At 43.9% G+C, this 17,552-nt stretch overlaps 1 pseudogene; it reads left to right on the forward strand.

The window, feature by feature from the left end:
• The first annotated feature begins 13,028 nt into the window (after nucleotides 1-13,028).
• On the forward strand, nucleotides 13,029-16,241 carry LOC118828469 (annotated as a pseudogene).
• The last annotated feature ends 1,311 nt before the right edge of the window (nucleotides 16,242-17,552 follow it).

The following is a 17,552-nucleotide window of genomic DNA, read 5'->3' on the forward strand; positions in this document are numbered from 1 at the left end:
AGCCTCATGTGTGTGAAGATGAGTTGAGACCACATATTCTAGCCATCCTCAATCAGTGACTTTTCTGGTTTTGCTGCAATTGAGTAATAAAGGAATGATGATTTCTGGAAACTGGCAAGGTTTTGGGTCTAGTTGGAATCTGTGAAAATCAGATTCCTATCCAGTCTTACCATCTTGACTTGCCAGATCTTTTTCATAACTCATTGTACAAATGTCAGCAGATGGTCTCCTCCTGAAAAGCCATCACATCCTGGAAGAGCTCTAGAGCTGGACCTCACAGGCCACCTAGTCCAACTGCCTCATTTTGAAGTTGAAGAAACTGAGTCTCAAAGAGATACTGTGACTTTGAATCGTATGAGTCAGTTGTTTGTGGACACGATAATAGTAAAGGGCGTTACTGACTTTCTGGTGCCCTTTTCCATATCTAAGACGTACCAGAGACTCTCCCAGGACTGGATGGCATGGATGACTGCTACCCACATCTGGGGATTCACATGGGCATGGATAATGCTTCTAGAAAAGACTTAGAAAGTAGTAACAAGTCACAAAGTCTTGGACGTGAAAATGAAAACTACAGGGAAACAAGGGTTTTTTCCGTTTCTATTTTCCATCGATGGCAAAAAGATGTAAAAAAGAAAAAGTGATTGAGTGGGGGGCAAACAGCTGGTTCAGAAGACAGCATCTGAGAATGGCATTTGGATTTCTGCACAACAGATTAAAATAAAAGAATTCAGTTTTCCATTCCCCTGACCAGGGATGGAGGATTCCTAACAAAGGCAAGTTAGAGCATATTTACCCAGTGTTTTTCAAATTTAACCACTAGAGTTTTAAAATAAAAAGAATGAAGACAGAATAAAACTGCTTGTGCAAATCCATCATTCCCACAAAGGGTAGCCGCAATGAAGGAAGAGTAGCAGTTGAGACATCCGGCAGTTCACAAATGATAAAATCCAAAAAGACTCCAATAATAAAAATTGTTGCCTCAAATGTCTCTTTACAAGTGCATAACGTTTGAGAAACAAGATAGGTGAACTAGAGATCTTAATGCAGAGGGCACACACTTAGTCTCATAGGGATCAATGTGATACTTGGTTAGAATGAGACCCATGGTTGGAATGTGGGTCTGCATAGGTGTGTCTCATCTAAAAGAGTAGGGTGCATAAACGGGATCTCAGGGAGCATTGCACACTAAGGATCGACAATGACTCTAACCTGTCTTTGGAGATGGTTCTCATGTTACTCTTCATCATGCAGTGTACATTGCAGCCAGAGAAGTCTATTTAAATACTTCTCCCTGTTCGTTTCTGTTTTTGAAAACCCCAGCTCCTTCCAGGCTCAAAGGAAACTTTGCCTTCTAGAGAAGGCTTTTTCCTGACTCTCCCAGTTCTTAACGCTCTCATCCCAGCATCCCAAATGCTTTGCGTTTACTTGTCTTTGTTTGAATTTTCTTCCTCCAGTAGAATATAACCTCTCTAAAGGAAGGACTTGTTTTCTCATCATTCTTTCATCCTCAGTGCCCAGCACAGTGCCTAGCACATAGGAAGTCCTTAATACGTGTTTTTCCCCAATTGGGCTGAATTAAGAAGGTGTGCAAATCTGAGTAAATTTAGGAATGCATAGTTAGGAATGATGAAGAGCTTTTGGGTGAAGATCAACAAAAAGACAAACAGGAAATGTTGTTCTTGGAATTTACTACTGGCCAGTGGGCTGGAAGAGGAAATGGGGCATTCAGGAAACAGATTGCAAGCCTGGCATGGAGCTGGGATAGGAGTGGTGGGTGGACTTTATTTGCTGGAACGTTCTGCCAAAGGCAAAACAGTTAATCATTTCTTGACTTACCTTCATGGTTATTTCTTCCTTCAAAATGTGGAAGAGCCTGTCATAGCAAATTCTATTCCAGTTTTGAATCTTCCTGATAGCCTTGGCTAGATCTTCATCCAGAACAAGTCCTCTAATTTGGGGTGTTCCCCTAGGCCCCCTTCTCACTGCTCTCTAACTTTCTTCTTCAGAGGTTTAGCTATCATGTCTCTCCTGAACTCCAGTCTCACCAGTTGTCTGCTGGACATTTTCAATTGGATGCCCTGTGGGCATTTCAAGCTCCACCTGTCCAAAATCGAACTCAGGATCCACTTCTCTTGCAGATTTCCCTGTCTCTGTTGAGGACCATCCTTCCTGAGGACCATCAACTTTGGGGTCATCCTCAAGCCCTCCCTCTTACTTGCCTCACATATCTAACAAGTTACCTATGGTTTTTACCTTTTATATATATCCCATTTTACCCATTCATAGAGCTGCCATCCTCACAATCTCCTGCTTGGACTATCTTCATTGGTCTCCCTGCCTCAGATCTCTCCTCATTCCAATCTATCCTCTGCACAGCTGTCAGTGTGATTTTCCTAAAGCAGCTGTGACCATTACACTTCCCTCCTCAGTATTCCAGTGGATCCCTATTAGCTCTAGGTTAAAATATAAACTGGCCCCTTTGGCATTTAAATCCTTGTATGACCTCTCCCCAAACTACCTTTCCAGGCTTGTTGTACGTCATTGACCTTCACTCACTCTGCAGTCCAGCTGAATTGGACTACTTGTTCCTATTCCTTCACATTCCATCTTCTGTCTCCCATGCCTTTGTACTGGTTATCATCATGACTGGACTGCACTCACTCTTTGCCTCTTCAAATCCCTAATCCCTTCAAGATTCACTAAAGTGCTGCTATCTACATGAGGCTTTCCCTGTTCCCTCAGGGCCACCCGTGCCTAATGACAATTGTGTCCATTTGTGTATGGCTTGTGTATAACTCTGTATGTATATGTTATATTCCTAGACAGAAAGTAGGTTCCTTGAGGTTGTGGAATGTTTCACCTTTGTCCTTAGATCTCCAGGGTAGCACAGTGCCTAGCACATCATAGGGCTTAAGATATGCTTCATGATTGATCACCAACCAAGAAGAGCTGGTTGCTGGGGTGGAAACTATGGAAACACCTAGGGAAATGACCACTTCTTCATAGAGTCTGCAACAAAGGAGAGGAAGTCTGACATACTCCGGCCTAGATTTTGGGAGACCAGATTGCAAGACTCAAGTGAAGGTAACATTCCATAAGCTAAAATTTCACAAAGAAGATAATTTGAAGAAGGAAGGAGATCTCTAAAGGAACAAAGGAAATGATACCAGTGAGGAGAAAAAATGAGAGTTGTTAGAAGAGACGTATGTAGATGCAAAAAATTCTCCAATCAATGTAAATTTTTCAAATGCATACATAGAAGGAGAGGCAGAGTGGCCAGTGGGTAGAGAGCTTACTTTGGGGTCAGGAGGGCCTGAATTCAAGGCCTGATTCTATCCCTCTCCATATCCATGAAATCACAGGTCTGGTTGGAAAGAAAAAATGGATAAAAGAGGGAGGAAAGGGTAGGTTAGAAGAACATGGGTACAAAAGTGTGGGACTCTACACAATACTCTCAGGATTTAGGATAAAGCTGAGATTGGGTTGAAGCAGGTGAGAGCAAGAGAAGGCATTTTTAAAAAGCTACATTAGGGGCAAAGAAGAAGATCAATAAAGGGTCAGGACCACAGTACATCTATAGATGGAATGATGACAACTGACAAGACAGAAGGCTGAGCTGCTTCTCAATTAATAGTTTATTTCTGTTTTCTTTTTTCTCAATATATTTTTATTTTATTAAATACTTCTCAATTACATGTAAAATTTCAATATTAATTTTCAAATTGTTTGAGTTCCAAATTTTCTTCTTCTCTCCCATTTTGCTCCTCCTCCTGAAGAGGGCAAGCAATTTGATATCAATTATATATGTCAAGTCATGAAAAACATATTTCCATATCAGTCATGTTTCAAAAGAAAAGATATACAAAAAATGAAGAAATTGAAACAATGCTCTAATCTGCATCCAGAGTTCATCAGTTCTCTCTAGAGGTAGGCAGCATTTTTCATATGAATCCTTTGGAATTATCTTGCATCACTGTTGTTCAGAACTAAGTCTTTCACAGTTGATACATTATTGCCGTCACTATTTACAATATTCTCCTGGTTCTGCTCACTTCATTCTACATCAATTCATATAAATCTTCCCAGGATTTTCCAAAACCATCCTGCTTGTTATTTCTCATAGCACAATAGTATTCCATCACAATCGTATATCACAACTTGTTCAGCCATTCCCCAGTTGATGAACATCTCCACAATTTCTAGTTCTTTGACACCACAAAAAGAGCTGCTATAAATACTTTTTATATGGATAGGCCATTTTTCCATTCCTTTGATCTCTTTGGGATGCTGACCCAGTAATAGTATTGTGATGATGCACAGTTTTATAGCCCTTTGGTCATAGTTCCAAATAGTTCTCTGGAATGGTTGGACAGTTCACATCTTGTGGGGTTGGTGAACAGTGCATTAGTGTCCCTACTTTTCTATATCCCTTCCAATATTTGTTATTTTCCTTTTCTGTCATGTTAGCCAATCTGATAGGTATGAGATGGTACCTCAGGGTTGTTTTTATTTCTACGTTCCTAATCAGGAGTGATTTTGAACTTTTTTTTCATTTGGCTGTTGATAGCTTTGATTTCTTCTTCTGAAAATTTCTTGTTCATATTTTTAAACCATTCGTCAATTGGAGAATAGCTCTTATTTTTATAAATTTGGTTCAGTTCCCTACATATTTGAAAAACAAGGCCTTTACCAGAGAAATTTGCTCTAAAATCTTCCCCCACCCATTTCCTATTTTCCTTCCAATTGTGGTTGCATTGGTTTTGTTTGTGCCCAAAAAATTAATTTTATGTAATCAGAATTATCCAATTTACTTCCCACGATATTCTTTATCTCTTGTTTGGTTATATACTTTTCTCCTATCCATAGATCTGACACGTACATTTTCCTAACTTGCTTATGATATCACCCTTTATATGTAAATCATGCAGCCACTTTGAGCTTATCCTTATACATGGTATGAGAAGTTGGTCTATACCTAGTTTCTGGTAGGCTGCTTTCCAGTTTTCCCAGCAGTTTTTGTCAAATATTGAATTCTTGCCCCCCACATTTTGATCTTTGCCTTTATCAGACATTAGGTTTCTGCGCTCATTTACTTCTATATACTGTACACCTAATCTATCCCACCAATCCACTGCTGTATTATATGGCCAGTGTCAGATTGTTTTCATGACTACCGTTTTGTAATGTAGTTTAACATCCAGCACTGCTAAGCTGCTCACTTTCACAGTTTTTTTCACTGATTCCCTTGATATTCTTGACTTTTTGTTCTGCCAAATGAATTTTATTTCTACCTCTATAAAATAATTTTTTGGTATTTTTATTGGCAGGGCATTTCTGTTTTCAATGGAAAGGAAGGTGGCCTTGAGAGCAGAAAGGCCAGAACCTAAATCGCTAAGAAAAATAGACTATACCCCAATACAAATAAGGACATAACAGGAGCACACCCAGCTTTCTGCTCTCGATGGGCCTACATCTCCTCCCCAGGCCCAGATGAACTACATTGCTGAAGCTGAAAGAATTGGCATATGAGATTGCTGGCCTGCTGGCAGGGATGTCAGACATTATGGTAAATGGGAGAGTTGTACCCAGATTGGAAAAGGGCTTGGTTATCAGTTCTAATAGTGAAGTTCAGTCCCTCCCTCTAAGTAATCACTCACCTCCCTGTAGGGCTTTGAGATTTGGAATGTCTGCTCCTTATAACAACCCTGCTTCGTACTATTCCCATTTTCCAGATGAGGAACCTAAGGCTAAGATGAGTAAAGTAGCTAGCCCATAGTCTTAAGATCAGAGATTTAAAGGTGGAAAGGAAATTACCAGCCATTGAATCCAACCTGAGTTTGCAGATTAAGAAAATGAGGCACAGAGAAGTGGTGGCCTATTTAGTGTCCCTTGACTAGTAAGTATCTGAGATAGGTGTGTGGATGTTTAGGGAAGACTCATACTTCTGGTGCAAGGGCTGTTGAGCCCTTTTCAGGGCTGCTTTCCACCTTTGGTGTCCACCTGCCTCCCAACTCTGAACCTGTGGCTCCAAGATGTAGCAGGTGCAGCAGCCACATCCCAGTCAACTGTCTTGGTAGATGGACTAAACCGGTTGAGGGCAGCCAAGGGGTCTCAAACCTGTTGGTGAATCTGCCCCAAGCATGGGAAGACTTCCCCCAGCAGAACAGGAAGATGGGAACAATTTGTTCCAATAGCCATGAAGGCAGATGAAGCAGGTGCTGTGGAGAGCTTAGAGCTTGTTCAGACATCAAAGATACCAAGGTCATCCCCTGCATCCTGGGCCACCACCAGTCATCTTGATTTTTGTCTTGCCACTGGACTCTGATGACTCTGGAAGACAGAGTGAGGCTTATGACTTTGTGCAACTCTGTCTCACTTAAATCCAATTTATGTTCAAGTCAAAAGATATCACCCATACTATTTTACCATTTTTACCTACCTTAAAGTCCTATGGTGACAGACAAGCGATGAAGTAGCAGGTGTGGATTCACTAGGAGCTATGGTCTCAATCCTGCCTTCAAGTGACCCAGGTTGTCTTCTCACTGGACTGAAGCTACAGTGAGATTTGATAGCTCTCTGGGTGTCTGAGCAGCCTTTTAGAAGGACTATACTGCTCACCTCCTGGTGTGAGGAAGGGGCTAGAAAAGGTGTCCTAAAAATTGGCTGTGAAGATGATTCCACTCTCCGTTGGTACACGGAATATGCACACATTTATAGACAGCACAAATTTCAGTAGACCTGAAAGATGAACAGCTCTCATTGCAAGAGAACTCAGCAGACATCACATCCAAATAGCAGCCTTGAGTGAAATAAGGCTGGCAAATGAAGGCCAGCTTACTGAAGTCAGAGATGGATACATGCTTTTCTGGAGTTACCAGTCCTTGCAGGGGGGAAGACAATAGAGCTGAGGAGCTAGAGAGAGCCTAACCAGACAAGGCAAGGTATCAGGGAAATCCACCTACTCTTCCTTCCTGTGTCAGATCAAATTACTGTGCTTTGTTCACTCTCCTTTCCACGGGTACAGCACTCTGTCTCCACCCACCTTTGCAAGGTGGTCTCCATGCCTAGGATGCACAATGCTCCTCACCACTGTCTGGCAGAATCCCTGGTCTCCTTCTGATCTCATCAGGGCTATCACTCTTTACCTGGGGACTTCTGTGGTGTTCCAGCTCTCTATACTTCCCCCTTGTATTGAGTTACTTGTATCTGTGTTATATCTTCTGAGTAGAATGAATGTAAGGCCCTCAAGGGCAGCAAGGGAAGAAACATGTTGGACATAAGCAGGGCCTGTAGTCTAGTTTCTAACTTTTATGCCATGATTCCTATATGTCCATCATGCCATGAGTAGGTTGGTTTTTGTAAGAACAAACTTATAAATGGTTGGCCAGAGGAATGTCATTACAATGGGGTTCATGTCATTACAATGGAGCGTAGTCAGAATGCATTAATGGCATCATTCAAAATGACATCCAGGGGGCGGAGCCAAGATGGTGGCTGGAAAGCAGGGACTTGCATGAGCTCCCCACGGAGTCCCTCCAAAAACCTATAAAAATGGCTCTGAACCAATTCTAGAACTGTAGAACCCACAAAACAGCACAGGGAAGCAGGGCTCCAGTCCAGGACAGCCTGAATGGTCTCTGCATGAGGTCTATCCTGCACGGAGCTGGGAGCAGAGTGGAGCAGAGCAGAGCACAGTGTGAGCGGTGTGGACCAACCAGACCAGGAGCCAGGTGGAGCGTGCCCAAGCGCCCTGAATCAGTGAGCTGCAGCAGTTACCAGACTTCTCAACCCACAAACACCGAAGACAACAAAGAAGGTTAATGGGAAAAGCTGCAGGAGTGGAAGGAGTTCGAAGTTTGGCTACTGCCCCGGGGCCAGAGGAGGTGGGGCAGCTACAGAACTACAGCTGCAGTTGCTTCTGGCCCCAGGCCCACCTGGTGGGAGGAATTAAGTGTTGTATCAGAGCAGGAGTGAAGAGCCTGCTGAAGATCTAAGTCCAGTCTGGATTGGGGGTTCTTGGGGAAGGTGGAGTGCTGGTGTGGCAGAGCTGGCACATCCCAGGCTTGGAACATAGTTCTCTAAACTCTACAAGCAGTCATACCCCACTGAAAAGCTCAAGGGTCAAGTTAGTTGGCTGGGAATATGGCCAGGCAGCGAAAATGCACCCAGATTCAGTCTCATACTTTGGATTCTTTCTTTGGTGACAAAGAAGACCAAAACATACAGACAGAAGAAGTTAACAAAGTCAAAGAGCCTACAACAAAAGCCTCCAAGAAAAACATGAACTGGTCCCAGGCCATGGAAGAGCTCAAAAAGGATTTGGAAAAGCAAGTTAGAGAAGTAGAAGAAAAATTGGGAAGAGAAATGAGAAGGATGTGAGAAAACCATGAAAAACAAGTCAATGACTTGCTAAAGGAGACCTAAAAAAATACTGAAAAATATACTGAAGAAAAGAACACCTTAAAAAATAGACTAACTCAAATGGGAAAAGAACTCCAAAAAGCCAATGAGGAGAAGAATGCCTTGAAAGGCAGAATTAGCCAAGTGGAAAAGGAGGTCCAAAAGACCACTGAAGAAAATACTACCTTAAAAATTAGATTGCAGCAAGTGGAAGCTAGTGACTTTATGAGAAATCAAGATATTATCAAACAGAACCAAAGGAATAAAAAAATGGAAGACAATGTGAAACATCTCATTGGAAAAACCACTGACCTGGAAAATAGATCCAGGAGAGATAATTTAAAAATTATTGGACTATCTGAAAGCCATGATCAAAACAAGAGCCTATATATCATCTTTCAAGAAATTATTAAGGAGAACTGCCCTGATATTCCAGAGTCACAGGGCAAAAGAGAAATTGAAAGACTCCACCGATCGCCTCCTAAAATAGATCCCCAAAAGAAATCTCCTAGGAATATTGTCGCTAAATTCCAGAGCTCCCAGATCAAGGACAAAATACTGCAAGCAGCCAGAAAGAAATAACTTGAGTATTGTGGAAACACAATCAGAATAACAAGAGATCTAGCAGCTTCTACATTAAGGGATCGAAGGGCTTGGAATATGATATTCCAGAGGTCAGTGGAGCTAGGATTAAAACCAAGAATCACCTACCCAGAAAAATTAAGTATCATGCTCCAAGGCAAAATATGGACTTTCAATAAAATAGAGGACATTCAAGCTTTCTCAGTGAAAAGACCAGAGCTAAACAGAAAATCTGACTTTCAAACACAAGAATCAAGAGAAGCATGGAAAGGTAAACAAGAAAGAGAAATCACAAGGGACTTACTAAAGTTGAACTGTTTTGTTTACATTCCTACATGGAAAGATGATGTATATGATTCACGAGACCTCAGTATTAAAATACCTGAAGGGAATATGCATATATATATATATGTTTATGTATATATATGTATAACTGAATGTGTATGTACGTATATATGTATGTGTGTGTATATATATATATATATATATATATATATAATATACATATATATACAGAGAGAGAGAGAGAGAGAGAGAGAGAGCGGGCCACAGGGTGAGTTGAAGATGAAGGGAAGATATCTAAAAGAAATAAAATCAAATTGAGGGATGAGAGAGGAATATATTGAGAGAGGGAGATAGGGAGAGATAGAATGGGGTAAATTATCTCACATAAAAGTGGCAAGAAAAAGCAGTTCTGTAGGAAGAGAAGAGAAGGCAGGTGAGGGGGGAATGAGTGAATCTTGCTCTCATCAGATTTGACCTGAGAAGGGAATATCATACATACTCAATTGGGCATCTTACTCCACAGGAAAGAAGAAGGAAGAAGATAAAAAAGGGGGGATGATAGAAGGGAGGGCAGATGGGGGTGGAGGTAATCAAAAACAAACACTTTTGAAAGGGGACAGGGTGAAGGGAGAAAATTCAATAAAGGGGGATAGGTTAGGAAGGAGCAAAATATAGTCTTTTACAACATGAGTATTGTGGAAGGGTTATACATGATGATACACATGTGGCCTATGTTGAATTGCTTGACTTCTTAGGGAAGGTGGGTGGGAAGGGAAGAGGGGAGAGAATTTGGAACTCAAAGTTTTAAAAACAGATGTTCAAAAACAAAAAAAAGGTTTTTGCATGCAGCTAGAAAATAAGATACACAGGCAATGGGGCGTAGAAATTCATCTTGCCCTACAAGAAAGGAAGGGAAAAGGGGATGGGAGGGGAGTGGGGTGATAGAGGGGAGGGCTGACTGGGAAACAGGGCAAGCAGAATATGTGCCATCTTGGAGTGGGGGGCAGGGTAGAAATGGGTAGAAAACTTGTAATTCAAACTCTTGTGAAAATCAATGCTGAAAACTAAATATATTAAATAAATAGAATTCTTAGCTCCCTTTGAGATTAAAAAACAAAAACAAAAACAAAAAAAATCCAAAAAACAAAATGACATCCATCCAGGCAGGGTAATGTACAATTTTCCACATACTACATTCCCAGTATTTGTCTAATATATGTGGTAAGTCATCATATTTAGTACTAGGAATACGTAGTCATCCTTCATATAAACCAGAACTTATTCTGTTCCTGGATTCTGTGTACTTGGAAGCTGGGGTCTGGCAGACCTACAGATCATTGAGTCATGTCTTGGGACCTCTGCCTCACAGTTAACATCCCTGGGGGTGGGCAGCCTATGTTTTCATTAAAAGAAATAGACATATTGCTGAAAGGTTCTCCTCTTAAAGGTTCTATATTTCCCTACAATAGCATGGTACAAATTGTGTAATCTGATAAACAAAATTTTTAAAATTCCAAAGAATGGTTAGCAATACCTTGGGTAATTTCTTGACTTTTGTAATAATGAGTGCTACCAGATTGTCTAAGGAATGTGTCTTAATAAAAATGGCTTACTTACTTTTCATTTTAATCTTGCTACTTGGAGACAAAATCAGAGGAAGATACTGAAAATTTGCGGTTAAGTCAAATCAACTGACCTTTCTTCAGGCTAGGTGGTGCTGTGCGTAGAGCTCTGGGCCTGGAGTCAGGAGGGCCTGAGATCAAATCTGGCGTTAAATACTCCCTGGCTGTGTGACCCTGGGCAAGGCACTTAATCTCTGTTTGCCTCAGTCTCCTTGTATCTAAAATAGGGATGATAATAACAGCACTTTTCTCCCAGGGCTATTGTCAGGATGAAATAATGCAAAGTACTTTAAATCTTACAATGCCACATAAATGTTTATGATTGTTGTTACCGCTGTTACATGGTCAGAACTGCCCTTTAGGAAGATCATTTAACAGCTAAATAGAAGACTGATGGAATGGGGAGAGATCTGAGGCAGAGGGACCAACCAATAGCCTTCTTGGGTATTGCCACAGTCCAGGTATGAGGGCATATGGGCCTGCACCGCCCAGGTTGGGCTGCTTTTGGCTCTTCTCTCATGACAGTGACTCTGAACAGCCATAAAGACGGCAGGTGCTTTTAAATGGTTGTTTCATCAGTTGTGCTGATTCAGTCATGTTCACAGCTTGGAGCCCATTGTGACCAACAGGGCAAGTAATGGCAAGTAAAGTGGGACTTTTGTTGCCTTTTGTTTTGGAGTGCTTTTCAGCACTGAGGGAATAAAGTGCCTTTGAGTCTTGCCTTTGTTTCAATCAAGAGTCTTTGATTGAATCAAGAGTGTTTGATGACCTGCTTAAGTCACGAGAAGTCTTAGGTCACCTGGGTTTGAGTCGCATGGTTGTGATGCCCTCTGGTCCTGAAGAAGGGTATATATACTCTGAGGTTAGCATTTTCTTTAGGGCTCACTCACTGGCAGAGTGTCATGTCATTTGACCAGACAAGACTCTGGGTAGCCGTTAAGGAAGCCCCCTCCCCACCCGGCTTTGAAAAACCCAGATGTTGGTGCTTCTCTCTCTGGTAACTATGCATGTAATGTCTTGGTCAGATGGCTAGAAGCCTGTCTGTTGATTTGTGTTATTTTGCTCTGTTTATATAATTTTTGCTTGTAATTTCTGTTTGTGTTTTCTCTGAAGTTCAGGGTGCTGACTTTTCCCCCGAACTAAGTGAATGATATATGTGTGTTTAATTAAAGTAAAACTGTTAACCCCTTAAAGTTGCTTTCCTTAGAAAAGCAGATCAAAGATCCTGTGCTAGCAGCCCTCCTGTGTGCCGGTGTTGTTGGCCTTACACAGCTACAGTAGCGGCAAGTAGCACTGTTGTTACAGTGACAATCTGAGCAAAGGCTGCAGACAGTTTTCTCTGGGTGATGCCAACCAAGTCATTCGGCAATCAAAGGCAAGGGGGTCTGGGCCCCACTGGGATCTGGCTGGCATCAGCAGAATTTCATGCAAAAAAAATCATTAAGAAAATAAATACCCTTCACTTTGTAAAGCAACGGCAATTTTCTCTTTCTGGGGCCTCAGTGTCCCCCTTTTAAAATGAAAGCCTTGGATGAGATCATTGTCCTTCCAAGATCTCTCTGAAGGATTCAGTGATCCTAGACAAGACCTCAAACCTTCAGAGATCTTCAGGGACCCTGACTGAAGCAGGGAGCCAGCTGGACAAGCGACCCCTAATAGCCAGTGACAATCCCAAAATGACAATTCCCTTTCTAGCTTTGCAGAAACTTTATTTTTTTTCGTAAAAAAACAAAACAAAACTTAGTATCTTCAAGTGGGAAAATCATCATTCTTTTTGACCTTTACCTACCCCTCCCATGTTGGACCACGTTGAAGATCTGAAATCTTTGGCAGGGTTATTTTGAAGGAATGTCACGGAATATTCACCCCCTTTGTAAACCAGCAACGGCATTCAAGGTCCGGTTCTATTCTAATAATAATAGCTTCTTATTGTTCAGTCACGTGTGACCTCATCTGAGGTTTTCTTGGCAGAGATACTGGAGTGGTTTGCTATCTCCTTCTCCAGTTCATTTTACAGATGAGGAAACTGTGGCAAAGAGGGTGAAGTGACTTACCCAGGGTCACACAGCTAGTGAGTGTCTGAGGCTAGATTTTAACCCACGTCTTCCTGACTCCAGGCCTGACATTCTGTGCACTATGGCGCCCCCTAGTGGCCATCATCATGATAACCAGTAGCTAACATTTCTTATTTGCAAAGCATTTCACGTATGTCATCTTATCGATCCTTGTGACAATCCTATTAGGTAGGTACTGTTGGTATCCTCATTTTACAGAGGAGGGAACTGAGTCTGACAAAGGTCAAGTAATTTGTCCAGAGCCACAGAGCTGCTAAGAGTCTGAAGGAGAATTTGAATTCAGGTCTCTCCACTGTGCTCCCTCGCTGCCTCATAAACAAAGCTATCTTTTGTGTGCCCTATTGATGAAAAATCTGGAGAGCTCCTCGTGTTCCCAGTGGAGGCCAAACAGGCTGGCATGTGAGTACATGACCCCACAATGGCCTTGTTTTGGGGGGGGGAATCTGCATAATTGATCAGTCTATGTAACTGATCAGCAGCAACATCTCTCCCTCATTGAGTTATCTTAATTTATTTGATTTATTTTTCTGTATTTATATATGTACGTGTTGTCTTCTCCAATTGATCATAAGCTCTCTGAGGATAGACAGTTTCATTTCTGCCTTAGTATCTCCCAGGGCCCAGCATAGTGCCTGACACATAGTAGGGACCCAGCATAGTGCCTGACACATAGGAGGGGCCCAGCATGGTGCCTGACACATAAGAGGCACATATCATAGTGCCTGACACATAATAGGTGCCCAGCATGGTGCCTGACACATAGTAGGGGCCCAGCATAGTGCCTGACACATAGTAGGTGCCCAGCATGGTGCCTGACACATAGTAGGGGCCTAGCATAGTGCCTGACACATAGTAGGGGCCCAGCATAGTGCCTGACACATAGTAGGGGCCCAGCATAGTGCCTGACACATAGTGGGGCATAGCATAGTGCCTGACACATAGGAGGGGCAGAGCACTGACAGTCTGGAGCACCTAGGTGGGAGGTTATGGAGGCTTGACTTATATCTTATCCCATTCAATTCTCACAATGACCTTGGGTGGTTGGGGAGTCGTTATCTCCATTCCACAGAAGGGAAAACTGAGGCTGGGAGAGTTTCTAGCCTAGGGCCACAAAGCTAGTAGCTGTTGGGGGCAGGATTTAAACTCTGATCTTCCTGGGTCTAAAGTGCATACTTGGGGCAGAGGGTGCATGACCAGGAGGGGAAGGGAGAAGGGAGGATGGTGGGCTGGAGAGGAATACCGCTCCCTTGTTCTTCCTCGAACCTGGCCCACAGGTGCACACCCCTCGGGGGTCAGGGTAGGGGCCTCGGGCCTCAGCTGACTTTCAGACCCCCTCTCTCAGGCTGACTGCCCACTCAAGGCCGTGAGTGAGGAGCCATGAGGCTGGCCAGAGCCAGCGCTGCTGCTCAAGTGGCCACTGGGATCTGGGGGAAACTGAGGCCCAGAGGCATCCAGTGGCCTGCAAATGAGTGATGGGCAGGGTTGGGTGCCCAAGGGGAAAGGAGCCTTAGTGCATTTTAGTCAGTGAGCATTTATTAAGCTCCTACTGTGTGCCAGGCACCATGTGCTAAGACAAGTCAATAAGCATTTATTAAGCTCCTGCTAGGCACCCTGAGCCAAGTCCTGGGGTTACAGATGCATTTATTAAGTGCTAAGAGCACAGAATATTCAATTCCCTTTGGAATTTGGACAAAACTAAGGTGGCACCCCTCCTCTTACTAAAGGCCACTCTCATTCTGTAAGCCTGCCGGCGATATCCTCACATTCTGTCTGGCTGCATCCTCTGTCAGGGATCGATGCTTAGTACCCGGCTGCCACCTTCCCTCACTGCCAAGGTCCTTCTCCATAAAGCATCATCTCCTCACTAGAGTCTTCCCTTCAAGAACACAGATCTGCTCTGCCAGCAAATGTCCTCATCACTCCAGTTTTCCTAACAGAAGATGAAGCTGTTAGTCTTTGAGATTTCCCAGTAGAAAGGATGACCAGGTCTCCCACATCTTTGGCCAAAGGCAAAGAGAAATCTGAGCCACCTGCTCCAAGGTGGGTCTGAAGATATCTGCCCTGTGAAAGAGGATTACCTGACCTGGAAACTGGCAACACCCCTGGGGAGTGACTCAGTTTGTCCAAATGGCCCCATAGAAGCATTTGCTTGGTCATAGCTCAGAAAGTGTCAGATTGCCAGGATGGCAAAGCAAAGCCCTGCTAAAAGCCCAGGACTAGGACTCAGTGATAGGTCTGGCATGGAGCCCATTAGACATTCCTCCTCTGCACTCCCTATTCCGGGAGGTAAGGAAATGGAGACATCCTCAATGCATTTCGACTTCCCACCTGTTTGTGCCTCTGATGGTGGGAATCCATGCCAGGAGAATGCTGGTGGTCTGGACTCAGCCCCAACAGAACCCTGGTCCCTAGCTGGATCCCCTAGCAATCTCACGTGCTACCCTCTTGAGGGATCTTCTACAGACCCCTGTGGAAGGAATCTATGAGGATGTTTCAGGGAGCTGCAGCCAGGTCTGCCTTCTTAGAGGAGGCCATTTCCCCGATGGGCCAAGCAACCCGTTGTAGTTGCCTCTCTCAGGCTCTGAGCACATAAGACAGATGCTCTCCATTGAAGCACTGGGTTCCAGCCACTCTGTGCTGGGGGTGGCCCACAGAAGTCAGCCCATGGTATAGAAGGTCATTCTGGCTCACTGGGCACTGACTTCTTTGCAGATGAAACCAGCTTGAGCTTCCCTAGGATGGACTCTCAGTCCATGCTAGTGAAGATACACCTGTACATGCACAGTGTGAAGGGGCTGGTTCTATCCCTGCTGGCTGAAGAACCCGCTACTCAAGGATGGGACACTCATCCAGTATGTGTATCACAGTAGCCTGGCATCATTGAATGGTCTGGAGGTTCACTTGAAGGAGACACTGCCCAAGGTGAAGCCCACCACAGCATGAGCTATGTACAGCTTTCTGCACTATGACAGTGTTCAGAATGTGCTCACTGCCAACCTGCCACAAGCACCCACTTCCCAGGACTGACACCTTCTCCGGGTGATCTGTCTGATTAATTCAGACTTTACCCAGATGCTAACTTTGCATGAGATTACCATCAGGAATGCCTCTACAGCAGTGAAAAACCTGTTGCAACCCTGTCCAAGAAATCTATTTCCAGCAGATAGCTTCCTCTGCTTGGAGCTCTGGTTCCCCCAGCCCCCAGGATGGTGCCTTCACCCTCCTGGGCAAGGCCAAGCAGAAGCTGCTGAAGCTTGGGGTGAACTTACTTTGAGTGGGATGGATGTGGGGCCTGCCAGGGCCCGAGAGGCCAGGCACCTTCTCTAAAGCCCAGCCAGTTCGGCCCTGCCCTGTCCTTAGGAAATATGTAGGTTTTTAGGGTTCTGGGGAGTTGTGAGATATGAACCTTTGTTTTTGCTGAACACATTTTTAGAGGGCTGTGGTAGTAGTGGTAACATTCCCTTTGAGAGCAGCAGGTCCAGAGCACTGGATAGCACTTCCCTGTATTTGTCAGGATGGAGTCAGTCACCAAAGAGTTACAGGAGGAGGCTGCCTGTTCTGCCAGTCTCAGAAGATGCTGTTTGCCATTTGCTTCTACTGTCCCCTGTCTAGTTTTAATTATTCTGTTGCGAGTGTAGGTTGGCCTCCTCTTTGTGCCCTACTATCAGTCGAAAGCTTCATGTCACCTATTGGGTATGATCATAAAAGCAGGAGAGAGTGATTTATTTTTTCCGTTTTTTTCTTTTACCTCTCTAATTTGGTTTTTAAAATCCTCCTTTAGCTCTTCCAGTAATGCTTTTTGGGCTTGAGACCAGTTCACATTCCCTTTTGAAGTATCAGATTGGTATTTTGGTATTGGTATTTTGATCATGCCGGTCTCCATAAAAAGAATCAATGGTCCTTGGTTTTTTTGTGTTCTTCTTCATGTTGGTTAGCCTTTTCCTGGCTTTACAATGAATTTCTGCTTGTGGGGCTCAGGGCTCTCTGTCCCAGGTTTCTTATTCTGGGGATTGTGAGTCTAGTTACTGGCTTTGTGTATTATAGCCTTCAGTTTCCTGAGGTGTGGGGGAGGGGTCTGGCTGCCTGAAGTCTCCTCTTCCCCTGGGCTGCTCTCCAGCACTGCTCCTCTTCAGCAATGGTCTCAGCTGTTTGTTGTTTGTGCTGGTGTCTGCCACTTCCCCTGGGGGTACAAGGGAATGTCTGGGCTCCTGGTGTTGACCCTTGCTGGCTCTGCCCCTCTGGGACTCAGGAACTCCCACCGCTCGGCCACTGAAGCTCCACTTTTGTCTCCTCTATTCCAGTGTTTTTCCCCCCAAGGAATTCTCTGGATCAGGGGGGTAGGGATTAGAGCCACTTGGCCATTATGTCTCCTGGAAGTTCAAGAAGACACATTTCATACCTTTGGGCTGCAAGCCTCAGGAGTTGATATCTCATGGCCGGTGGCTTTGCTCTGCTGCCTCTCGTTGCTTTCACAGACTGCCGTCCTGTGTTGGGAGGCCTGGGGATCTTTGCCCATTTCAGGCACCCAGCTTTCTCCCAGCCTGTCTCACACATTCAACAGTGATTTATTTTTAACAATTGGGCT

Source organism: Trichosurus vulpecula, chromosome 8 (genome assembly GCF_011100635.1).
Source record: "Trichosurus vulpecula isolate mTriVul1 chromosome 8, mTriVul1.pri, whole genome shotgun sequence".
NCBI lineage: Eukaryota > Metazoa > Chordata > Mammalia > Diprotodontia > Phalangeridae > Trichosurus > Trichosurus vulpecula.